The sequence below is a fragment of the Amblyraja radiata genome, chromosome 8, assembly GCF_010909765.2.
Source record: "Amblyraja radiata isolate CabotCenter1 chromosome 8, sAmbRad1.1.pri, whole genome shotgun sequence".
Taxonomy (NCBI): Eukaryota; Metazoa; Chordata; class Chondrichthyes; order Rajiformes; family Rajidae; genus Amblyraja; species Amblyraja radiata.
In genome coordinates, this window is record NC_045963.1 from 50,432,340 (window position 1) to 50,457,226 (window position 24,887).

The 24,887-nt window shown below is 43.3% G+C and overlaps 2 long non-coding RNA genes across 2 annotated transcripts; one reads left to right on the forward strand and one right to left on the reverse strand.

Annotated features, from left to right (window-relative positions):
• The first annotated feature begins 5,602 nt into the window (after positions 1-5,602).
• On the forward strand, positions 5,603-18,142 carry LOC116976198. The gene is made up of 3 exons (XR_004412892.1): positions 5,603-5,937; positions 7,989-7,990; positions 18,128-18,142. It is a non-coding gene; the product is annotated as an uncharacterized LOC116976198 (long non-coding RNA).
• On the reverse strand, positions 14,870-24,853 carry LOC116976200. The gene is made up of 2 exons (XR_004412893.1): positions 24,785-24,853; positions 14,870-15,410 (listed from the first exon to the last, which is right to left on the reverse strand). It is a non-coding gene; the product is annotated as an uncharacterized LOC116976200 (long non-coding RNA).
• Positions 24,854-24,887: the final 34 nt, after the last annotated feature.

Genomic DNA, 24,887 nt, shown 5'->3' on the forward strand with positions numbered 1-24,887 from the left:
AAAGCAAGTTTGTCTGAAAATATTGAATTAAATATTGTCTGGAAGGCTACGATGTGTTTGGATAATTGATGAAGTACTATGCCGCGAGTTTATGCTGGGCCTTATTGTACAATTCGGGAGGCTGTAAACGGGATGGGAAATGGGATGGAAAATTAGTGATGGACAACTGGAACCTCTTGCCCCTGTGAACTGAACATGGGTGCTCCATAAAGTTGTCACAACAATCTACACTTGGTTTCTTCAGTGTAGAGGAGACCACGTTAAAAGTACAAAATCGGTGCACTACATTGCACGAAGTGGAAGATTTAGCATAGACGGATCCCTAGATAGTAGGAAAGAAAGAAGCAAGAGCATATTATAAATCCTGCAGTTGCATCGGAAAGTGCCATGAGAAGAGGTGGGTGGTAGAGATGGAAGGAATATTTCAGTATTTGTAATACTTTGCTTTTGTTTCCTAACCACTTGTGTAGAATCTTTCCCTCTTGCCTGGTATATTTTGTCAATCAAATTGTTCAATTCAAAGTGAAATTCTGAATTCTGCAAATACTTAAGTCCGGAAGCAGTTTTGAAGAGACACTTGTCATTTGCAAATCTTTACAACTGGGAAAAGTTTGTTTATTGGACTCTTGGATCAATAACTTCTAAGAATTTTTAATGTTCTTTCCACAGATATTATCCATTTCTCATATCTCCCCTTAGCCTCTTGCACTAAAACAATCCCACTTTATGCACATAACAATAATGCTTTGAAAACCTATCCTTTCTACTGCCTTCATATTCTAATGTGTGGGTAAGACATTCAGTTCCTCAACTGGTTCTTTCATTTCACTTAATCTATTCTGTATTTATTCAAAAATGAAACTTAATGTGTTTAATTTGTCCCATTTTTAGGTTTTAGGCTTATGCAACGTGTGAAATTACTTCCTTATTTAGCTGCACAATGCTAGAAAGAGTGGGCATTATTTCTAATCCTTATTGGGGGGGGGGGGGGGGGCGGCACAGTGGCTTTACTGGTAGAGCTGCGATAGAGATCCTGGTTTACTCCTGATCTTGAGTGCTGTCTGTGGGGAGTTTGCATGTTCTCTCTGTGACAGTGTGGGTTTCCTTTGGGTGCCCTGGTGCCCGCAAACATCCCAAAGTTAAGCAGGTTTATAGGTTCATTCACTCTGTAAATTGCCCCCAGTGTGTCGAGGGTGGATGAGAAATGTGTCGAGGGTGGATGAGATAATATAGGTTGGTGTGAAATTGGTGGGCTCAAGGGCCTGTTTCTATGCTAGATCTCAATTAGCTAAACTAAATTTGTCTAAAGATCAATTTATGGTGGAGAATGTCAATCTTATAAGATTTAAGAGTAAAGTAAGAAGAGGGGAATACAATAATTCCTAAATTAGGCAGTTTAGGGGAGATTTGTTTACATTAGTTTTGTTAAATTCATGCTTTAAAATTGAAAACACTATAAATTGATTTTGAAATTAAGAATTTCCCCCTGTTCTTTGAAGTCCCATTATGCATTCCTTCCAATTTGCATTTTGTTTCATGGTTAATTAGCATTAGATGGTATAATCTCTGCATAAAAGCTAAAAACACAATTAAACTAATTGTTGACCCACTTGGACACACCCATCAAAACGAGGTGGAGCTTTAGCACTGAAAACTGATTTAGTTTTCAATTAACAGTGACACCAACAGGCAAATTCTAACCGTTTTTTGAGGTGTAACAATTTTTTTAATGGGTTAGAAACATAGAAACATAGAAACATAGAAATTAGGTGCAGGAGTAGGCCATTCGGCCCTTCGAGCCTGCACCGCCATTCAATATGATCATGGCTGATCATCCAACTCAGTATCCCGTACCTGCCTTCTCTCCGTACCCTCTGATCCCCTTAGCCACAAGGGCCACATCTAACTCCCTCTTAAATATAGCCAATGAACTGGCCTCGACTACCCTCTGTGGCAGAGAGTTCCAGAGATTCACCACTCTCTGTGTGAAAAAAGTTCTTCTCATCTCGGTTTTAAAGGATTTCCCTCTTATCCTTAAGCTGTGACCCTTGTCCTGGACTTCCCCAACATCGGGAGCAATCTTCCTGCATCTAGCCTGTCCAACCCCTTAAGAATTTTGTAAGTTTCTATAAGATCCCCTCTCAATCTCCTAAATTCTAGAGAGTATAAACCAAGTCTATCCAGTCTTTCTTCATAAGACAGTCCTGACATCCCAGGAATCAGTCTGGTGAACCTTCTCTGCACTCCCTCTATGGCAATAATGTCCTTCCTCAGATTTGGAGACCAAAACTGTACGCAATACTCCAGGTGTGGTCTCACCAAGACCCTGTACAACTGCAGTAGAACCTCCCTGCTCCTATACTCAAATCCTTTTGCTATGAAAGCTAACATACCATTCGCTTTCTTCACTGCCTGCTGCACCTGCATGCCCACTTTCAATGACTGGTGTACCATGACACCCAGGTCTCACTGCATCTCCCCTTTTCCTAGTCGGCCACTATTTAGATAATAGTCTGCTTTCCTGTTTTTGCCACCAAAATGGATAACCTCACATTTATCCACATTATACTGCATCTGCCAAACATTTGCCCACTCACCCAGCCTATCCAAGTCACCTTGCAGTCTCCTAGCATCCTCCTCACAGCTAACACTGCCCCCCCAGCTTAGTGTCATCCGCAAACTTGGAGATATTGCCTTCAATTCCCTCATCTAGATCATTAATATATATTGTAAATAGCTGGGGTCCCAGCACTGAGCCTTGCGGTACCCCACTAGTCACTGCCTGCAATTGTGAAAAGGACCCGTTTACTCCTACTCTTTGCTTCCTGTTTGCCAGCCAGTTCTCTATCCACATCAATACTGAACCCCCAATGCCGTGTGCTTTAAATTTGTATACTAATCTCTTAGTATTGGGGGTTGTGCAGCTCCCAATCACATTTTGATTTTCTGAAGTAACCTGCACCAAGAGTATCAGATAATGGATCCCAGCATTTTCCGTGCACTAATGTCGGGATAACTACACAGTTCTCTTTTCCACTTATCCACGAATGATGAGATTATAGTTCCGGATTCAATAATTCCATATATGGGGGGATTCTTGGAATCATTCAAATGGATCATTCTGTGGAGGTTTAAACGCATAGGAACTATTGTCGCAACGGTTCTCATTCAAATTTGGGTATATAATCTACTATCCAATGAATTTGTGTTATAGTCATAGAGTGATACAATGTGAAAACAGGTCCTTTGGCCCAACCTGCCCACACTGGCTAAAATGTTCCAGCTGCACTAGTCCCACCTGCCTGCAGTTGCTCCATATCCCTCAACTTGTCCTATCCATGTGCCTGTCTGTTTCTTAAACATTGGGATAGTCCCAGCCTCAATTACCTCCTCTGGCAGCTAGTTCCATACCCCTTTGTGTGAAAAGGTTACCCCTCGGATTCCTATTAAATCTTTTCCCTTTCACCTTGAACCCATGTCCTCTGGTCCCCTTCCCCTACTCTGGGTAAGAGATTCAGTGCATCTACCCGATTTATTCCTCCCATGATTTTATATGCCTCTATAAGATCACCCTTCATCCTCCTGCGCTCCAAGGAATAGAGACCCAGCCTACTCAACCTCTCCCTATAGCTCACACCCTCTGGTCCTGGCAACATCCTCGTAAATCTTCTCTGAACCCTTTCAAGCTTAACAATATCTTTCCTATAACATGGTGTCCAGAACTGAACACAATACTACAAATGCAGTCTCACCAACGTCTTATACAACTGCAACATGACCTCCCAACTTCTATATTCAATACTCTGACTGATGGAAGGCCAATGTGCCAAAAGTATTTTTTACCACCTTATCTACCTGTGACTCAACCTTCAAGGAACCATGCACCTGCACTCCTAGATCCCTCTGCTCTACAACACTCCACAGAAGCCTACCATTTATTGTGTAGGTCCTTCCCAAAGACTTTCCAAAATGCAATGCCTCACATTTCTTTGTATTAAATTCCATCAACCATTCCTCAGCGCACCTGGCCAATCGATCCAGATCCTGCTGCAATCTTTCACAACCATCTTCATTATCTGCAAAACCACCCAATTTTGTATCATCAGCAAACTTGTTAATCTTGCCCTGTAGGTTCTCATCCAGATCATTGATGTAGATGACAAACAGTAACGGGCCCAGCACCGAACCCTGTGGCACACCACTCCACAGGCCTCCAGTCTGAGAAGCAATCTTCCACCATCACCCTATGCTTCCTTCCATGAAGCCAATTTGCTATCCACTCAGCTATCTCTCCTTGCATCCCATGCGATCTAACCTTCCAGAACAGCCCACCATGCGGAACTTTGTCGAATGCCTTGCTGAAATCCATGTATACAACATCTACAGCCCTGCCCACACTTTTTAGGTTACGTCTTCAAAAAACTCTATCAGATTTGTGAGACACGACCTCCAACATACAAAACCATGCTGACTATCCCTAATCAGCCCTTGCCCATCCAAATGCCTGTATAACCTATCCCTCTGAACACACTCTAGTAACTTTCCAACTATACATTCTAAGCTTGAGCTCAAAGTACTTTACAAACCCTAATTAATGTTCCTCACTGAGTGACCCTTAATTCTCTGTTCTTTCCAAAGTGTGATTACATCCACAGTGGAAAGCAAACTTATTTACTTTTCGACAATTTTTGCCTGTCCACTAATTATTATGCTTTTGTCCAAGGGACTTTGCAAAGTGAAAAGTGAACATTTGACACATTAAGTAAGTCAGCCTTGCTCGCTCATTTTTATATCTGATAAAGTGAGTCAGAGTACAGAACCGACGTAAAGACGATGGGTATGGTAAAGATATTCGAGGGATAGACTTGAAGCTGAGCAGAAGAATTGACAGACTGATTACTGGAGTGAGAAATCCAAAAAGCAACACCGGATTGGAAAACAAGAGGCAGTGAGAAGAGCAAGAGAGTTTAATGCTGAAGCACATAAATGGAAGTGGATTGGAAAATTTGAGTGTTATGATTATGAAAAGATCGAAAAGAACAACTGTGGGAGAGAAAATCTGGGAGTATATAAATATGACGGGTAATGTAAGGAGACAAAAGAAAACAACAAAGGAAAAGAGAATGTGTAAGAAGGAACTGCAGATGCTGGTTTATACCGAAGATAGACACAAACAGCTGGAGTAACTCAGCAGGACGGCAGCATCTCTGGAGAAAAGGAATGGGTGACGTTTTGGGTCGAGACCCTTCTTCTAACTGAGGGGAGAAGGAAATGTAGAGCGAAGGTGACAACGAGGCATACAATCAGTAAAATTTAATCAGGACAGTGAAACTGGTCGGAGAACTAGGATGGGGGAGGGATAGAGAGAGAGGGAAAGCAAGGATTACTTTAAGTTAGAGCTCAATATTCATACTGCTGGGTTGTAATGGCCCTGTCTCACGGTGCAAGTCCACCCACGAGTGATCCCGAGTGAAAGAAAAAATCAAACTCATGGTTGTCTACGAGATTCCAAGTTTATGTTCACGAGTTTAAACGAGTTCCCACGTGTATGTCTAAGTTTGCCGTTTACTTCGCATTTCTGCGATGTACCAAGTTCCTTTCCCGAGGTAGGGACAGTGGGAATCTCGTTCATCCATTCATGCGTGTCACTAATTAGATGACGAGGCATTTGGCTATTTGGTAACACTCTTGGGGTGCCCTCATTAAGCGAGTGTATATTTCGAGTCTTTACGTGGCTCGTCCACGGAGAAATTCCCACCAGCAGCGAAAACCACAGGACCAAGGATTGGGCCCGCAGTCGGGGCAGGCTCGATCTTATAGCTGACTCGATCGTGATGAGTCAGTATGAATAGGACAATTTGGTAAATTATCGCTCACCAAGCATGGAAGACCACCACCGCAAGGGTGACGGAACTGAGCCGACCATTCAACAGGCTAGTGACTATCAGGTAGCCTTTTTTGTCTACATCATCTGATGTGCCGTTCTACTCTCCACTTGCTGTTCCCCGGTTCTAGAACTGGGTACCAACAAGGCACGGGTGCATGTGGTACACGAACCAGCAAGGCTCAAACTTAAGGATGTTAATAGTCACAATTCAGTGTTCTCTTGAGCCAACAACGACAACCAATGTGTGGAAAAATCATCACATGGATAAAAATGATGTCATGCAGTTTTTTTTTTTTTTTTTTGTTTTTTTTTTTTTTTTTTTTTTTTTATTAGAAGTTAATACAATACAAAACAATACAGTGGCACCTAATTTTAGGTGCCAACTATGTCATACCGTAATCCATTCTATGTACAACCTCTAGTTTTATGTTATGAGTAGGCAAGACAAGAAAAAGAAAACAATAGAAAGGGGAAAGAGTGGAAAAATAGATGGTAGAGAGTAGAAAAATGTGAAGTGTGGATATAAAAAATAAAAATAAAAAAATAAAATAAAAAAGAAAAGGTGGAAAGTAGAAATAGAAGAAAAGGCCCCTTAAAAGAGAATTTTTCAAATCTATATTCGGAGATGTAGATCTATCCACGTCATGAACTGAAATCAGCAATCCTTATGGTACCGCTGCATCACATGATTCCAAAAAGTCGATGAAAGGAGACCAACTCCTTAAGAATTGGTCATATTTATCTATTAGTCGGAGTCTCATTTCTTCAAGGCGTGCTATGTCCATCATATTCCTAATCCACATTTTAACAGTTGGTATGGTTGTATTTTTCCAAAATTTAAGTATCAATTTCTTTCCAATTATTAACCCATAATTAAAAAAAACATTTTGGTCTTTATTTAAATTGGTATCTTCTCCTATTATTCCAAATATAATCCATTCCATTTTGGGTTCTATTCTTGACTTGAAGAGCTTTGTAAATATATCAAATATATCACTCCAAAATTTATTCAACTTTGTACATCCTACAAATGAATGTGTTAAATTAGCGTTTTGAAACAAACATTTATCGCATCTGGGAGAGACGTTTGGATAAAATGTATTCAACCTCGTTTTTGAATAATATAGTCTATGTAATAATTTGAATTGAATTAAATTATGTCTTGTATTAATAGAACAGTTATGTGTATTCATCAAATACTTTTCCCATCTATCCTTCGAGATCTTTATCATTAGCTCATGTTCCCAATCTTCCCTTAGTGCTTCTGTTGAGGGTGATTCTCTATCTAATATATTATTATAAAAGTATGAAATTAATTTTTGTGAATCAGCCTTAATATTCATTCCTTCTTCTAAAGGGTGTCATGCAGTTTTTTTAACTATAAAAAGTCTCCCCTGACCATGGACAGAACTGCCCCGATGATCAGCTTCTCCGTGTCTCTTAGATGTAGCTGCATGCTTCTCTGGGACGCCGCTTGATTCTCAGATTCTGCTCAGATGCGTTTCCCACATAAATGAACGAATTGTGACAACCCATTCATTTGTTTGCAAACTCCAGCCACAGGTAACGTACCTCGTATTTTTTCCAGGGGCGGTGCTGTGCGTAAGTGTCATGTAATTAACCGCTGTGTGTTTGCAAACAATAAAAACATGTTTAACCTTTTATCATATCGTTGCCTATCATTGCTACAATGCAATAAATGGCATTTAAAGTACTTGGCTGTCAAAAAAAGCGCAAAACATAAAGGTGTTTAAGAAACGGACTGCAGGGAGAACTTCAAAGCTTTTGTAAATCGATTAAATTCAGGTAAAAGTTGAACTCAAGATTTAAATCCCCTGAAAGTTAGGTTTCTTAATGCCAGAACGGAGTTGCTGAATAAAATTTTCTCCCGTTTTCCTCCGTTTCTTGCATGACCTCGGCTTGCCAGCTTTATTTCACACTCCGTGATCTGTGCAATGTATATAAGTGTAAAATAATAAACTGACCAAGAAGGTCCAGTGTTCTCCCCTGTTAGTTTAGTTTAGAGATACATTCGCTGTCAGGCAGCAACTCTACCGCTGCACCACCGTGAATGAAGGCCTTTTTAAAGTATCGAATAGAGGAGTTGGACAGCATCTCATACAGTAAGTATGTTTTGATTCAGTATTGAAAGTTATTCAATTTCAGAACTTTAAAAAACTAGGCAGGATCTCGGCCCCGCACTCGCTGCCATTGTGCAGCAAGGAGGCGGTGGCGGCGAAGCAACAGTGTTAAAGAAGACAGCTCCATCCTGCGGCTTTGAGTTAAAGATAGAATTCAGCGCGGCCGCATCTATTGATATGACCTACAAAGGGAAAATACGCAAGAGTGTGAGAAGTCCATGCCGGGTGCCGGCCGGCCGGCCGCAGCCGCTGGTCTTTCACGTCAGTTGCACATCGGATTGTTGGGAGACGGAGCTCAGGGTTCACCTCCTGAGCTGCTTTGGTGCCCAGGCGTGAGTTGAGGTTGGGGGCGGGGCGGGGGGGCGGGGGGGGGGCGATGCGCAGGCGTCGTTAATCTGTCTGGAGTGACAAGGCTTTTGGGTTAGGCTGGGATCATTCTCTGCACTCATCTCTCTCTTTCTGTGTGTGCATTAGCAGGGGGAAGAGCGGTCTACCTTGCTGGGGCACAAGACCTCTGCCACCTGCCCCTTGCAGCCATCAACTTGTTAGTTTCTTTGGTGCGCCTCATCTGCCCTGCTCCCATCCCAGCCCTGCCCCAGCTCTCTGCCCCATTCTCTTGGACATGTCGCTTCTGCCGCTGTAACGAGGAGGGGTCTGGCTGGCTGGCTTAGTGGGTGGGTGGGTGGGCAGGGAGAGGGAGTGGGTACAAACCACCGAATCCATTCTCAAAAGTCGGGCAGAGCCGTGTAGAACTCGCGTTTCTCTCTGCTTCATATACGTGGGAATTCCCTCAGTATGGTCACTTTTCACGCGTCCCACCCGGTGTTAACTCAGGCCAAACCCACGAGTTACTCACAAGTCACCACGGTAAACTCACGGGCTACTACGGTATTACAACGAGTTTAAAAGTATCAACATTTTCCTTCAAGAGTATATTTGACTCGTGGAAATCTTTCAACATGTTGAAACATTTTCACGAGTTAACACGTTTACCGAGTACCTGCCATTAGCATTACGAGTCGCTAAGTTACGTCCACAAGTTCCGACGTTCCCGCTACGTTAATTCTACATGATTACCACGAGTTTGATTTGTTTTTAACTCGGGATCACTCGTGGAGACAGGGGTTTAAGTTTCCCCAGCGAAATATGAGGTGCTGTTCCTCCAATTTGTATTGGGCCTCACTCTTCGACAGTGGAGGAGGCCTAGGACAGAAACATTGGGAGGGGGAATTAAAGTGTTTAGTAACTGGGAACTTGCCTAGGCTGAGGCGGACTGACCAGAGGTGTTCAGCGAAACAATTGCTGAGCCTGCGTTTGGTCTTGCCAATATATAGGAGTCCACACCTGGAACAGTGGATACAATAGATGAGTTTGGAGGAGAAGCAAGTGAACCTCTGCCTCGCCTGCAAGGACTGTCTGAGTCCTTGGATGGAGTCGAGGGAGGAGCTATAGGGACAGGTGTTGCAACTCCTGCAGTTGCAGGAGAAAGGAGGGGGTGGTTTGGCTGTGAAGGGATGAGTTAACCAGGGAGTTGCAGAGGGAAATGTCTTTGCGGAAAACAGAAGTTTAGTTTAGTTTATTGTACCAAGGTACAGTGAAAAGCTTTTTTGCTGCGTGCTAACCAGTCAGCAGAAAGACAATAAATGATTACAACCAATCCATTGTATAAGGGAATAACAATTAGTGCAAGGTAAAGCCAGCAACGTCCGGTCAAGGATAGTCTGAGGGACATCAAAGAAGTAGATAGTAGTTCAGCACTGCTCTATGGTTGGGGTAGGATAATTCAGTTGCCAGATAACAGCTGGGAAGAAACTGTCCCTGAATCTGGAGGTGTGTGTTTTCACACCTATACCTTTTGTCTGATGGGAGAGGGGTGAAGAGGGAGTGACCAGTGTGCGACTCGTCCTTGATTATGCTGCTGGCCTTGCCGAGGCATCGTGAGGTATAAATTGAATAAATAGAAGGGAAGTTGGTTTGTGTGATGGCCTGGGCTGCGTCCACAATCTCTTGCAATTTCTTATGGTCCTGGATGGAGCTGTTCCCAAATCAAGCTGTGATGCATCCTGATAAAATGCTTTCTAGGGTGCATCTGTAGAAGTTGGCGAGAGTTGGAGGGGACATGCCAAACTTCCTAAGCCTTCTAAGGAAGTAGAGGTATTGGTGTGCCTTCTTGGTCGTTGCATCAATATGGGTGGTCCAGGAGAAGTTTCTGGTGATATTGACTGAGGACTTTGAAGTTTTCAACCATCTCTACTTCGGCACCATCAATGGAAACTGGGGTATGTGTACGGCTTTGCTTCCTGAAGTCGAACACTATCTCCTTTGTCTTGCTGATGTTGAGAGTAAGAAATGGGTGGAGATGGGAAGAGGTGGCTAGTGGTGGGATCCCGTTGGATGTGGCAAATATGTCAAGAGGATTATGTGCTGTGTACTTCAGGGTGCAAAGTGAGGACCAGGGGGGAGCAAGAGCGGACCTGTGAGAAACCAAGGAGACCCGTGTGAAGGCCTCTTCTGTGATGGATGAGGGGAACTCCTGAAGAATGAGGACATCTCAGAAGTCCTGGTATTGAACACCTCATCTTGGGCGCAGATGCGGCGTAGGCAGGGTGGGAAGAAGTAGTCTAGATAACTGTGGGAGTCAGTATAGTTGTTGGTCGATAGTCTATCTCCTGTGATGGTGATGGTGATATCAAGTCAGTCAAAAATCTATCTCCTATGATGGAGATTCAGTCAAAAATCTATCTCTTGTCATGGAGCCAAACGGATGGCAGTCACATGGCTATAGCTATACCTGTATTTTTGTTAATTACATGCAAGTCAAAACCTACTCAATACCCCTCCACAACTCTTTCTCTGCTACAGCGATTGCATTGGAGTTGCTTCCCACAAACATGGAACTTGTCAATTTTATCTCATTGCCATTAAATTCCACCCTGCCCTTAGATTTACCTCGACTAACTCTGACACTTGTATTCCTTTTCTGGATTTCTGGTTCAATCTCCAGAGACGAAGTAGACTCCCACACTGTCTCCTGTGAGAACACCATCCCCCTTTCTGGTTATTTGCTGCAACACCTGTGCTCAAGATGAGACATTTTGCTCCAAGACTTCTAACATGTCATCATTCTCCTCCTTCCAGATATGTTGCTTCCCATTCTGCTGTAGTTTATGTGGGGCCTTCACGCACATCACTCCATTTCCCAGACATCTGTTCCCAATATTCTGCATCCCCATCCCGTCAGAGCAGAGATAGTTCCTATGGTCCTTGCTTTTCATCTCACTAGCCTCCCCACACAGCATATTGGTCCTCTCTGGTTTTGCCAGCTCCAATGGGATTTGACAAGCAGCCTCATCTTTCCCACACCTCCCTCTGCTGCTTATTGCTGGGAACAGTCTCACTTTGACTTCCTGATCAGTTTATCCCTTACTGTCACCTGGCACTTTCCCCCTGCAACTTTAATAGGTGCAACACCTGTCCCTTTATCTCCCACTTTACCATTCAGGGAACTAAATGGCCTTGTAGGCAAGATAGAGATTCCTGTGCGCCACCTCTCATTGTCTGTTGTATTTGGTGTTTGCGATGAAGTCTCTACATTAGCAAAGCCAAGCACAATCTAGTTGACTGTTTTGCACAGAACCAACAACCACCTTGAGCTTCTCCATGCATGTCATTTCAACTCCCCTGACCATTCCCATACTAACCTGCGGCTTCAGCCTTCTCTACTGCCATAGTGGGGCCAAATGCAAACTGGAATAATACAGCTCTTATTCTGCTTGTAACACAATTAAACATTAAATTTTACATTTTCAGGTACCCATACCACCTGTTCCTTTCCCACTACCATCAAGTTCACTCCCTCTGTCTCTCTCTCTCAATCTTTGTTCACCATATTCCACCCTCGCCTTTACCAAGATTCATCAATCCCACCCCACCTAGTGTCAACTGCCCATCACCCATATATCTATCCACCTGCGTTTATTTTCCCTTAATTCACCTTTCCTATCCCCTTTCTATCTGTCCATCATTCCCCTCATTTGGTTACACCTATTGATTTAGTTTACTTTAGAGATACAGCGCGGAAACTGCGCCAACCAGCGATCCCCGCACATTAACCCACTAGGAACAATTTTATTTACATTTACCAAGCCAATTAACCTACAAACCTGTACATCTATGGAGTGTTGGGGGAAACCAAGGATCTCGGAGAAAACCCACGTAGGTCACGGGAAACACGTACAAACTCCGTATAGATGATCCGTAGTCGGGATAGAACCTGGGTTTCCGGCGCTACATTCACTGTAAGGCAGCAACTCTACCGCTGCGCCACTGTGACCGCCTACCAGTTACATATTACCTACCAGTATCTGTCTCAGCTTTTCTTCTCACTTCCATATACTGACAATTTCCACCTCCACACAGTCCTAATGCAGTGTCTTGATCTGAAACGTCATAATTCCTTTGCCTTCACATATCAGATTGATTCAAACTTTATTGTCATTGTGCAGTGTACAAGTACAGATACAACGAAATGCAGTTAGCATCTCACCCAGAAGTGCGAACACAGAATAATCGAACAGTAAAATATATATATGTATATACAGTAGCAGTAGTGCAATTTCCGGGGGGGGGGGGGAGATCAGTCACTGGGGGAAGGAGTTGACTGGCAATCACCAAGGTGCAGAGTTAAGTAGGGTAACAACCGCAGGGAAGAAGCTGTTCCTGAACCTGCTGGTCCAGGAATGGAGAGACCTGTAGCGCCTCCCAGATGGGAGGAGGGTTAAACAGTTTGTGGTTGGGGTGAGAGCAGTCCTTGACGATGCTGCACGCCCTTCGCAGACATCGCTTGCTCTGGACAGACTCAATGGAGGGGAGCGAGGAACTGGTGATGCGTTGGGCAGTTTTCACCACCCTCTGCAGTGCTTTCCGGTTGGAGACAGAGCAGCTGCCATACCATACTGTGATACAGTTAGTAAGGATGCTCTCAATGGCGCAGCGGTAGAAGTTCACCAGAATCTGAGGAGACAGATGGACCTTCTTTCGTCTCCTCGGGAAGAAGTGACGCTGATGAGCCTTCTTGACCAGTGTTGAGGTATTGTGGGTCCAAGAGAGTTAATCAGAGATGTTGACCTCCAGAAACCTGAAGCTGGAAACACGCTCCACCTCCGTCCCGTTAATATGGATGGGGGTGTGCGTGCCATACCTAGACCTTCTGTAGTCCACAATGAGCTCCTTGGTCTTCTTGGTGTTAAGGGCCAGGTTGTGTCAGCGCACCATGCTGCTAGGAGCTGGACCACCTCCTTATAGGCCGACTCATCGTTGTCGCTGATGAGGCCAATCACCGTTGTATCATCTGCTTACTTGATGATGGTGTTAGTACCATGTACAGGTGTGCAGTCGTAGGTAAAGAGGGAGTAGAGGAGAGGGCTCAGCACAGCCCTGGGGTCTGTTGGTTGTCCTGCTTTCTTCTAGCAGTTTGTTTTTGATGAGTTGGATAAAGTTGGGAATGATTTCAGTGAATGGCAAAATAGATTTTTTTTTTTTTTACATGACATTGCTGGTAAGGCCAGCAAATATTTTCTATCCCTAATTATATCGAGTTTCAGGGAATGCTTAGAGTTGGCCACATTAATGGATGTACTGGATAAGGAGGTCAGCCATCCTTAAATAACACGAATGAACCAGATCAATTAACAACAATTTGCTGCTTTTGTGTTTACCATTATTTTGTACTAGTTTTAAAAATCCATATTGAATAATAGGACCCAAATTTAGTTTCCCCATGTGCTGCTGAGATTTAGGTTAATTCCATTATCTTGATCCATATTTCATGCTTTGTAAATCAAAATCCTCACTCCTCTTTAAAACTTGAGGTAACAAGATATTGAATTAAAGGAATAAGAATGTTACATTTTCAAAATTAAAAAAAATTAATTGTAAGTTATTGTGTGTAAATGGGGACCCGTTTTTTCAAATCTGGCCATAAAATGTAAGGTGGCTTATAAGTGAATTCCCCCAACTCTATTAGACCGTATGTGTATGGGTTTGTCATAAAATGTCACCTCATTATGGGAAGATGCACTTATTATTCCAGATAGTTTAGGTTCAATATATTTTATTGTCACGTGTATTGAGGTACAGTGAAAAGCTTTTGCGTACTATCCAGTCAAAGAAAAAACTATACACGAATACAATCAAGCCGTCCACAGTGCAGGAAAAAGGGTACAACATTTATTGGGAGATAAAGTCTGTTTAAAGATGGTTCAAAGCTCTCCAGTGAGGCAGATGGGAGGTCAGTTCCACACTCTAGCTGATGAGAAGACCATTCAGTTACCCGATAACAGCTGGGAAGAAACTGTCCTTGAATCTTGAAGTTTAAGAAGGAACTGCAGATGCTGGAAAATCTAAGATAGACAAAAATGCTGGAGAAACTCAGCGGGTGCAGCAGCATTTATGGAGCGAAGGAAATAGGCAACGTCAGTCTGAAGAAGGGTTTCGGCCCGAAACATCACCTATTCCTTCACTCCATAGATGCTGCCTCACCCGTTGAGTTTCTCCAGCATTTTTGTCTACCTTCGATTTTTCCAGCATCTGCAGTTCTTTCTTAAACATCCAATCTGCATTTTTTTTTCCAGTGTAGAAAAAGCACACTGAACATTAAATGCAGTACATAAATTAGAAGAATAGTACGTGAATCAATGCCTTACCTGGAAAGATTGTATGGTAGGAAAAGACAGGTATTGCACCTCTTGATTTTGCATAGGAAACTGCTGTATGATTTGATACATTAGGGTGGCTGATGGAAAATCAGTAGCTCTTGTTCTAAGCTTCACAAGTACGAATACCAGATTCAAGTTGAGTTTATTGTCACATGCACAAGTATGATGAGCTACAGGTACAAAGATAAATCTTGCTTGCAGCAGCATCACAGGCACATACTCTGACAGAAAAGCAAATATACATAAATGACATAATATTTCTAAAAGAAAGACCATGCAAAAAGACATTTAGTGCAAAAAAACATATTTGAAAATAAAAATCAAGTCTGATTGTGCCAGTGGTGGGTCGTAGTGTTTTATTTTGAAGGTAAGATTAGGGTTGTAAGGGCTGGTTCAAGAACCTGATAGTTGATGAGGTACAGTCGTTGTTCCTGAACATGGTGGTGTGGGGCTTCAGGCTTTTGTACCAGTTGCCCAATGGTAGCAGTGAGAAGAGGATGGGAAACTTTAATGTTAGATGTTGCCACCTTGAGTTTGCACATATCGATGCTTTCGATGGAGGTAGGGGCTGTGTCCACCACTCACTGCAACGTCCTGCGTACCTGTGAGTTGGAATTGCCATACCAGGCCATTTTGCAACCAGTCGAGATACTTTCCACAATATATCTGCAAAAGATTGTTAGAATATTCGGGGGCATACTAAATCTGTGTAAACCTCTGAGAAAGTTGACTTTTGCTTTGTGATTCAGTGATGAGTTATGGGTAAATTTAGCGGCCAAATTGGACTTTAGAGAAACGGTGCAAGTGTTTAAGCCAATAATTATTTAGTTAAGATTGGGAGATTCAGGAAGGTCAAAGTGGGTCAGTTACCATTTGCCCACAATCTCTGAGGTGCCAGTATCAATAATAGAAAGTCATGAGGAAATGACAGTAGAAAATAGGAAAATTGCAGATGAAATTGTGATAGCGATCCCAAAAGGGATTGTGGTAGGTTCTGAAATGGATTATTAAATCACATTCCAGTTAAAACACTAATCATACATATCAGTACCTGTGATTCAGATGTAAAGCTCAAAATGTACAAATACCAATGTAACTTTAAAATAAAGAGTAATCAGCAGGATTGATGGTAAAACATAACTACCACTTTGAGTACTGTATCATGTGTCTCTGGTTTGTAACAATGTATAGAAAGGTTTTCAGACCAGAGTGAATATATTCCCTTCAGTCTTCTCATCTCTGAGTTTACCTGACCTTCCACAGAGTAGCGTACAGAGAATCTGAAATACTCTCCAGATGATGGAACAAGAGTTTCTTAAGAATAAGAAAGTTCTGCTGGCTGTGCCTGTTCAGTAATTTATTTGGTGACTGGAGGCTGAAGATGCCTACCAATGTTTTTTAAAAAATGACCTAAAGTATGACAACTATAGTGAATTGAAAAAGTCACAAATGTAACCATATTTGGGCAATGAATTGCCTAAAAGTGGAGAAAAACTCAAACCATGACCTACCGAGGGAATAGGAGATCATATTTGAAGACTGCTGTCTCTCAAGTGTAAGTAGCTCCCTGTTGTAGATGGTCAGCATAATAGTCCCTACTGCAAAGAACTTTTTCACCATATTCCTCTACTACAGAGCCTCTTTTCCAGATTTTCTATACTTTCCACTACTCCATTTCACTCTTTCTTTCCCACTGCTGCTATCAAATTGTTTGTGTGCTTCCAATATTTTCAATCCATATTATACTTTTATTTTAAATTAGGACCAAAAAATGTGCTGTACACAATAGGATGCTTTGTGCTTGAATATATTCAAAAGTACTATAAAATATTTATCTGCTATCATTTTCATGTTGATAAAATATTTGATATGCAGATTATCTGGGAATTGACAAACGCATCTTATTGAGTAGATCAATCTTTAAAGTCATAATCTGCAAATTAAATAAAATGACCTTTTTGGAATAAGCAACATTGTACAACAAGCAGGATAAGAACCACATTTTTTAGACTTAGGCCAAGATCTCATTTTTGAAAATGCAAAAAACTGGCTGTTTATTAATTACAAATTATTCTTTATCTAAGGCCATCAATAAAATTAACAATCAGCATTAAATAAAAACAATGCTGGAAAAAACAATATCAGCAGCATCTGGCGATAAGAAAATAGAATTAATGTTTTGATCTATAACATTAGCTTTTTTTCTTTACATGTGCTACTCAGAGTATTTGCAGCATTTCTTTTTACTTCAGATTTACAGCAACTAGTTTTTTGCATTTCAATCAACATTAGATCATTGGTTATCTTAGTATTCATTAAATACAATAATGTTTTATTTTACAAGCATCTTTTTCAAAGACTTGGGACTAATTTCATTTAGTTTCCTATTTCTTAGCAAACTTGGAAAATCTTTCCATGTGACATTATAGTGTGAAATTAATTTTCAAATGCCATAACACTCAGTCATGGTGAACATGAGTTACACACGAGTTCAAACCTTGTTAAAAGACATTGCCTAAGCCAGTGATCTTCAATACCTGTCAAGTGACGGTAATTTTGCAAAAAACTTCAATGTGAGAGACACATTAAGTACTAAATTAAAGGTAGACACAAAATGCTTGAGTAACACAGCGGGTGAGGTAGCATCTATGGAGAGAAAGAATTGCCGACGTTTTGGGTCGAGACCTTTCGTCAGACTACCCCTGGCTGCGCGGCGCTCCAAATCCAGCGCCGCCCGCGGCCGGACGCCCGCAGCCCCAGCTCCGCAATGTTGGGAGTCGGCGGCGTCGCAGCGCTGGGATACCAGCGGGGAGCGGGCAATGCCTTACCGGGTCGCCGTGCGGTAAGCTCCGGAGCGCTGTGGCCGCCGACACACAACATCGCGGAGCTGGGGCTGCGGGCGTCCGGCCGCGGGCTGCGCTGGATTTGGAGCGCCGCGCAGCCAGGGGTAGTGTTGCCGGGGTCGGAGATACAACCGGCGCCGCCCGCGGCCGGACGCCCGCAGCCCCAGCTCTGCGATGTTGGGAGTCAGCGGCCACAGCGCTCCGGAGCTTACTGCACGGCGACCCGGTAAGGCATTGCCCGCTCCCCGCCTCTCCGACCAGGTAGGGGACTAAGAATTAAAGTTTCCCCCTTCACCCCCCCCCTTCACATAAAAGCCCTCCAAACTAACTGACTAACATTTAAGCAATGATTTACAGATGTTTAAGTGTCTCCCCGGTCTCCGGGGAGGAGGCAGCCGCTACAGTAGTACAGACCTGGGTTGACCGTGGGTCGTTTCGGGTCAAGTTTGGCGCCGAACGCGAGCTTTGGTGTGCAGACGACATCCTGGAAAAAATGTCCGGTTTTCGGAGCTTTTCGGTTTCCGGAACTCCGGATAAAAGGTTGTGCACCTGTAAAGCAGTTCACATGTTCTTTGGTCAATTTGTTCCTTTGGTTGTCTTTTCAAATAAATCATTGGGAAAACGCAATTTGCAGGTATAGGTACTGACAAAAACAATTGAGCCAGTTTTGCTCACATTGTTTCAGAAATAGATACTGTGTATGGGGACAAAGTTACAGAATTGATAAATGCCTGTCTTAAATCAAGCTTCAGTCATTTGTTTAAATTACTCTCTCAACAATTACAATGAAACAATTAAACTCTCCAATTTAATGCAGTCAGAACAAATGTCCCCGATAACTGGTAACAGGGGTGACACATATGTCAAGGGGTTCACAATGAAATAAAAAAAACTGCTTGTACTTTAGTTTAGAAATACAGCATGGAAACAGGTCCTGTGGCCCACAAGTCCACGGCGACCAACGATCAAATGCACACTAATTCTATCCTACACACTAGTTAATTTACACAAGCTAATTAACCTATAAGCCTGCATGTCTTTGGAATATGTGAAGAAACTGGAGCACCCGGAGAAAACCCACGTGGTCACAGGGAGAATGTACATACTTGATACGGACAGCACCTGTAGTCAGGGTTGAATCTGTGCAACACTACCGCTGTGCCACTGTGCTGCCCCTTCTCTTTTACATTTTTTAATCTGGACATGAATTCCTCCCTCAATTCTTCCACACACTAAGAGATAAATTGTAATTTAAATGTTTCGAAAGCTCATATTTTTTTAGGTGCAAGGTGACTGCTCTGAGAACTGGAAAATTAAGGAATGTAAGGAATATTAGCCAGGTTCGATCCTGACCTCCGGTGTTGCGTCTGTGAGGAGTTTGCACTTTGGCCGTGACCACATGATTTTCCTTGGGGTGCTCCAATTTCATCCCACAACTCCAAGAACTCCAAGGGTTGTAGGTTAATTGGCCTTTGTAAAATTGGTCCTATTGTGTAGGGAGTGGATGCGAAAGTGGGATAACATAGAACTAGTGTGAACAGATGATCGATGGTTGGTGTGGTAGGCTTGAAGGGCCTGTTTCCATGCTGTATCTTTCAATCAATGAATGGAGTAACAAACAATCTGCAAGAGGAACTCAGCAGGTCAACATTCAGTGTTCCTCTAATAGATTGTTCATTGCTCCAGATTCAAGCATTTGTAGCCTTTGGGTCTCCAAAGAATGAATAATGTTATTATCTTTGTAAAGTGATGATGAATGCAGCATATTACTGGGAAGTGTCTGTTTCCTTGCAAATAGAGATTGAGAGAATTCAAATTGGCAAAAATGCATGCCTGGATCTTCCAGGTCTTTTGCCGCCTTCCCGTTGCTTTCAAGGAATTTATAAATCTGAGGCAGGATAGCCAAGAATCTTTCAAGTATTCTAACACAAGACAACCATTTCACTTTCTTAAATTGCTGTATTCTGTCTATCTCATAATCTCAGTGTTCAAAATTACTGGTGATTAGGTGGTGTTGCAACAATAACCTTCACAACTAAATTCCTGGTCAAGTGGAAATATGGGAAAGAGTAGCATAACTTTATATTCTGACTAAGATTCAAGCTGCTGCAACAAACCAGTGTATCTGTCAGTTTGATCATAAACCAAGGTGCCGGAGGAACTTAGTGGGTCAGGCAATATCTGTGGAGAGAAACATACAGGAAACATACAAACATTTTGGATTGGGTCCCTTCTTCAAGACTGGAGTAGATGGGAGACGGCCAGTAGAAAGGGGTGAGGCAAGAGCTGGCAAGGCATAGGTGGATGCCGCAAAGTGGGGTTAATTGGCAGATGAGTCAGGTGGGGGAGAGAAAGGCAATACAGCAATGGTCTGACGCTGCCGATGGTTCATTCTGCACTGCTTTTTGTCAGTGGACTGGAACATGTACAAGACCACTTCATCCAGCCAGGATGAATATATCTCAGTTGAAACCGGTTTCATCAAGAAATGTATTGACAGCAGTGTTCTGACAGAGACAATTAAGATATATCCTAACCAGGTATCTTGGATGAACAAGGAGATTCATTCGCTGCTAAAGTCCAGATCCAAGGCTCTCAAAAAGGATGATCCTGCACTGTACAAGTCAGCCATTTAAGATCACCACAAAGCTATCAAGGATGCTAAGAGAAACTTCAGAAACAAGCTAGAAGATCAATTTAGTCATGCAAGTCCCAGACAATAGACAATAGGTGCAGGAGTGGGCCATTCGGCCCTTCAAGCCAACGCCACCATTCACTGTGATCATGGCTGATCATCCACAATCAGTACCCCGTTCCTACCTTCTCTAGAACAGGGTCAGGATGGAACAGGGCTACAAGCTAAATTCAGGGATGATCTCTGGCAACTGCAAATCTTTAACGGATTACCTTGATGCATATTATGCTCATTTTGAACAAGTAAACAAGGTTCCACCGAGGTGTGTCTTCTATTCCCAGATGTCTCTGCCTCATACATCTCAATGGCAGAAGTCAGATCTGCTTTCACGAGGATAAACTCTTGGAAAGCAGCCAGCCCAGATTAAGTCCCTGCACAGGTTCTGAAATTGTGGGCCAATGAACTGGCTACAGTTTTCGAACATCTTCAAAGCAAAAGGATTTGAGTATAGGAGCAGGGAGGTTCTACTGCAGTTGTACAGGGTCTTGGTGAGACTACACCTGGAGTATTGTGTACAGTTTTGGTCTCCTAATCTGAGGAAGGACATTATTGCCATAGAGGGAGCACAGAGAAGGTTCACCAGGCTGATTCCTGGGATGTCAGGACTTTCATATGAAGAAAGACTGGATAGACTCGCCTTGTACTCGTTAGAATTTAGGAGATTGAGGGGGGATCTTATAGAAACTTACAAAATTCTTAAGGGGTTGGACAGGCTAGATGCAGGAAGATTGTTCCCGATGTTGGGGAAGTCCAGGACAAGGGGTCACAGCTTAAGAATAGAGGGGAAATCCTTTAAGACCGAGATGAGAAAAACATTTTTCACACAGAGAGTGGTGAATCTCTGGAACTCTCTGCCACAGAAGGTAGTTGAGGCCAGTTCATTGGCTATATTTAAGAGGGAGTTAGATGTGGCCCTTGTGGCTAAAGGGATCAGGGGGTATGGAGAGAAGGCAGGTACAGGATACTGAGTTGGATGATCAGCCATGATCATATTGAATGGCGGTGCAGGCTCGAAGGGCCGAATGGCCTACTCCTGCACCTATTTTCTATGTTTCTATGTATCTTCAACCTCACACTTCAAGTCTTCTGTTCCGATCTGCTTCACGGAAAGCTCCATCAATGCAGCCCCCAAGAAAAATACAGTGACCTGTCTCACTGACTACTGCCCAAAAGCTTCAACATCAACCATAATGAAGTGCTTTGAAAGAACCCACATCTATGCCAGTCTTCCAAACAATATAGACCCTCCACAATTTGCATACAGGAAAAGTAGGTCTACGGAAGATGCCATCCCACTTGCACAACATTCTGCGCTGGATCAACTTAACAAGAAGTATGCTTTTCACTGGCTACAGCTTAGGATACGATGTCCTGACTACATCGCAGCCTTCAACTACATAATACTGAGTAAACCCATCCATAAACTGCTGAATGTTGGCCTTGGAGTCCCCATCTGCAACTGGTTTCTGGACTTCCTGACCAGCACACCTGTCGGTTAGAATTGGTCATAAGATTTTCTACATCCTGACCCTAAACATTGGTGCCTCTCAGCATTTTGTGCTCATTCCCTTCATCTTCAATGACTTCTGTTTTCCAGACCCCCACTCCCTCATCTTTACTATGGATGTCCAGTCACTCTACACTTCCATCCCCCACCTCCGTTTCTTCCTCGACCGCAGAAGCAGCCAATTTCCATTTACTAACACACTCCTCCGCCGAGCAGAGCTGGTTCTTACCCTTAACAACTTCTCTGACTCCTCCCACTTCTTCCAAATCCTAGCTATGGGCTCACGCATGGGCCCCTACGCTATAATCACTTCCAGGCGTACACTGGCCCTATCCCTGAACTCTACCTCCACTACATTGAAAACTGCATTGGTGCTGCCTCCTGCACCCATACAGAACTCACTGACTTCATCAACTTCACAACTAATTTCCATCCTGCACTAAAATTTACTGGGACCATCTCCGACATCTCCCTACCGTTTCTAGATCTCACCGTCTCCATCACAGCAGACAGACTATTGACTGACATCTATTATAAACCCACTGACTCCCATAGCTATCTAGACTACACTTCTTCTCACCTTGCATCCTGCAAAGACTCTATCCCCTAATCCCAATTCCTCCATCTACGCTGCATTTGCATGAGGTTTTCCAATACAGGTCATCGGAGATGTGTTCATTCTTTAGGGAACGGGGGTTCCCCTCTTCCATTATAAATGAGACTCTCACTAGGGCTCCTCGATATCCCGCAGCTCCACTCTTGCTCTCCCTCCCCCCATTCGTAACAAGGACAGAGTCCCCCTTTCTTCACCATTCACCCCATCAGCCGTCGCATACAGCATATAATCCTCCAACATTTTCACCACCTCCAACGGGATTCCACGACTGGTCACATGTTCCCATCTCCACCCCTTTCTGCTTTCCGCAGGGACCGTTCCCTCTGCAACTCCCTGGTCAACTCGTCCCTTCCCACCCAAACCACCCCCTCCCCAGGTACTTTCCCCTGCAACCTCAGGAGATGCAACACCTGTCCCTTTACCTCCCCCCTAGACTCCATCCAAGGACCCCAACAGTCTTTCTAATTGAGGCAGTTTCACTTGCACCTCCTCCAACCTCCTCTACTGTATCCACTGTATATCGGCGAGACCAAACGCAGGCTCAGCGATCGTTTCGCTGAATACCTCTGCTCAGTCTGCCTTAACCTACCTGATCTCCCAGTTGTTCAGCACTTTAACTCCCCCTCCCATTCCCAAGCTGACCTTTCTGTCCTGGGCATCTCATATTTTGCTTGGGTAGCTTTACCACCCCAGCGGTGTGAATATTGAATTCTCTAACTTCAAGTAGCCCTTGCTTACCTTCTCTCTCCATCCCCTTCCCCGTTCTCCCACCAGTCTTACTGTCTCCGACTACATTCTATCTCTGTCCCGCCCACTCACCTGACATCAGTCTGAAGAACAGTCACATTCCTTCTCTCCAGAGATGCTGCCTGTCCCGCTGAGTTACTCCAGCATTTTGTGCCCACCGTGCTCATTCCCTTGTTCTACTCCCTGTGCACGCATGACTGGGATCAAGTACAATGCCAACTTGTTTATTTAAATTTGCCGATGATGCCACCATTGTTAAATGTATCTACAACAACAATGGCCTGATGTAAAGGAAATATCAAGAACATTGTGGCAAGGACAATAACATACCCCTTAATGTCAGCAAGACAAAGAAACTGGGTGTTGACCTAAGTAAGCAAGGAGGTAAACCCATCAATGGAGCTGCCGTAGAGATGGTCAACAGCTTGTTATTAGGCATCATCAGCAACCTAACATGGTTGTTTCATACTGATCAAAAAGAGCGTTGCCATATTTACTTTTAGGCATCTGGGAAGATTCGGCATGTCTATAAGGATTGTCTCAAACTTCTGCAGATGTGCTACAGTTTTCTGACGGGATTCATCTTATCTTGGTATGGCAACTGCTCTGCTCTTGACTACCTGAATCTGCAGAGAATGGTGAACGCAGCCTAGTCCTTCACAGGCTCATCACTGCCTTCCATCAAGTCTATCTTCATATTGTGTTGCAACAGGAAGATTGAAAATATTGTTAAAGATGCCCGTGAAATTGCCCATTCTCTTTACTCTCTTCTACCTTCTGGAAGAAAATATGTAAAACATCCCTCATGATTATCCTGGGGAGTGGGACAATTATCTTCACGTTCCTGGCGAATATTTGCTGTTTACTCAATACTATTTGATTTTGTAAAAAAAAATCTAGTCTGCTGTTTGTTAGAATTTGCTATGCACAACATGGCTGCATAACTTCTTGTTGCTGGAGGAACTCACTCACAAACGGTCCAAACACTAACCGTTGTACATCCATTTCCCTTAACAGATCTGCCTGGCCCATTGAGTTTTGCCACCACTTTATGTTTTGCTCAAGTTTTCAATATCTGCAATCTCTTGTCTTAATTTTACTGCTGTGAAATCTCTCCAATGCCAACTTTAAATAACTTCTCTCTTTGATTGGAGTTTTGTAGGATCCTCTCACTGCTTCCCCTCTGTGATTCCATCCGCTGTACTGCTCAGGGGTTGAAGAAGGATCCTGACACGAACCCGTCAGCCCATTTCCTTCTGCAGATGCTGCCTGGCCTGTTGACTTCCTCCAGCACTTTTTTTTAAACCTAGTATTGTGAAGACTAAGTACACATGAACAAATGAAATTGGAAGAATGATTGGGTCAGTGGGACGTGAAGGATAAAGAGGTTAGGAAAGGCCTTGGAGATGCATGGCTGAAGGAGTTTCTGGTGAACAAACCTAGTTATTTCCAGAAGGGAAAGATAGATCAGCCATGGTTGAATGGCGGCGTAGACTTAATAGGTCGAATGGCCTAATTTTGCTCATATCACTTATGATACTCAGATGCCCCAAATTACAATGTCCTGGACTATGTGTAAATAGGGAGGGGGGGGGAGATAGGATAAAATAATTTACTCAGCCGACAACTCACACTCCAGCGCCAGTAGTTTCCCCCACTGTCCTCACTTTCCGCCCTCCTTTGAATAAAGTTTGTTGAATAAAACCGCAGGATTTTGAACGTGAGGCGGGTTCCC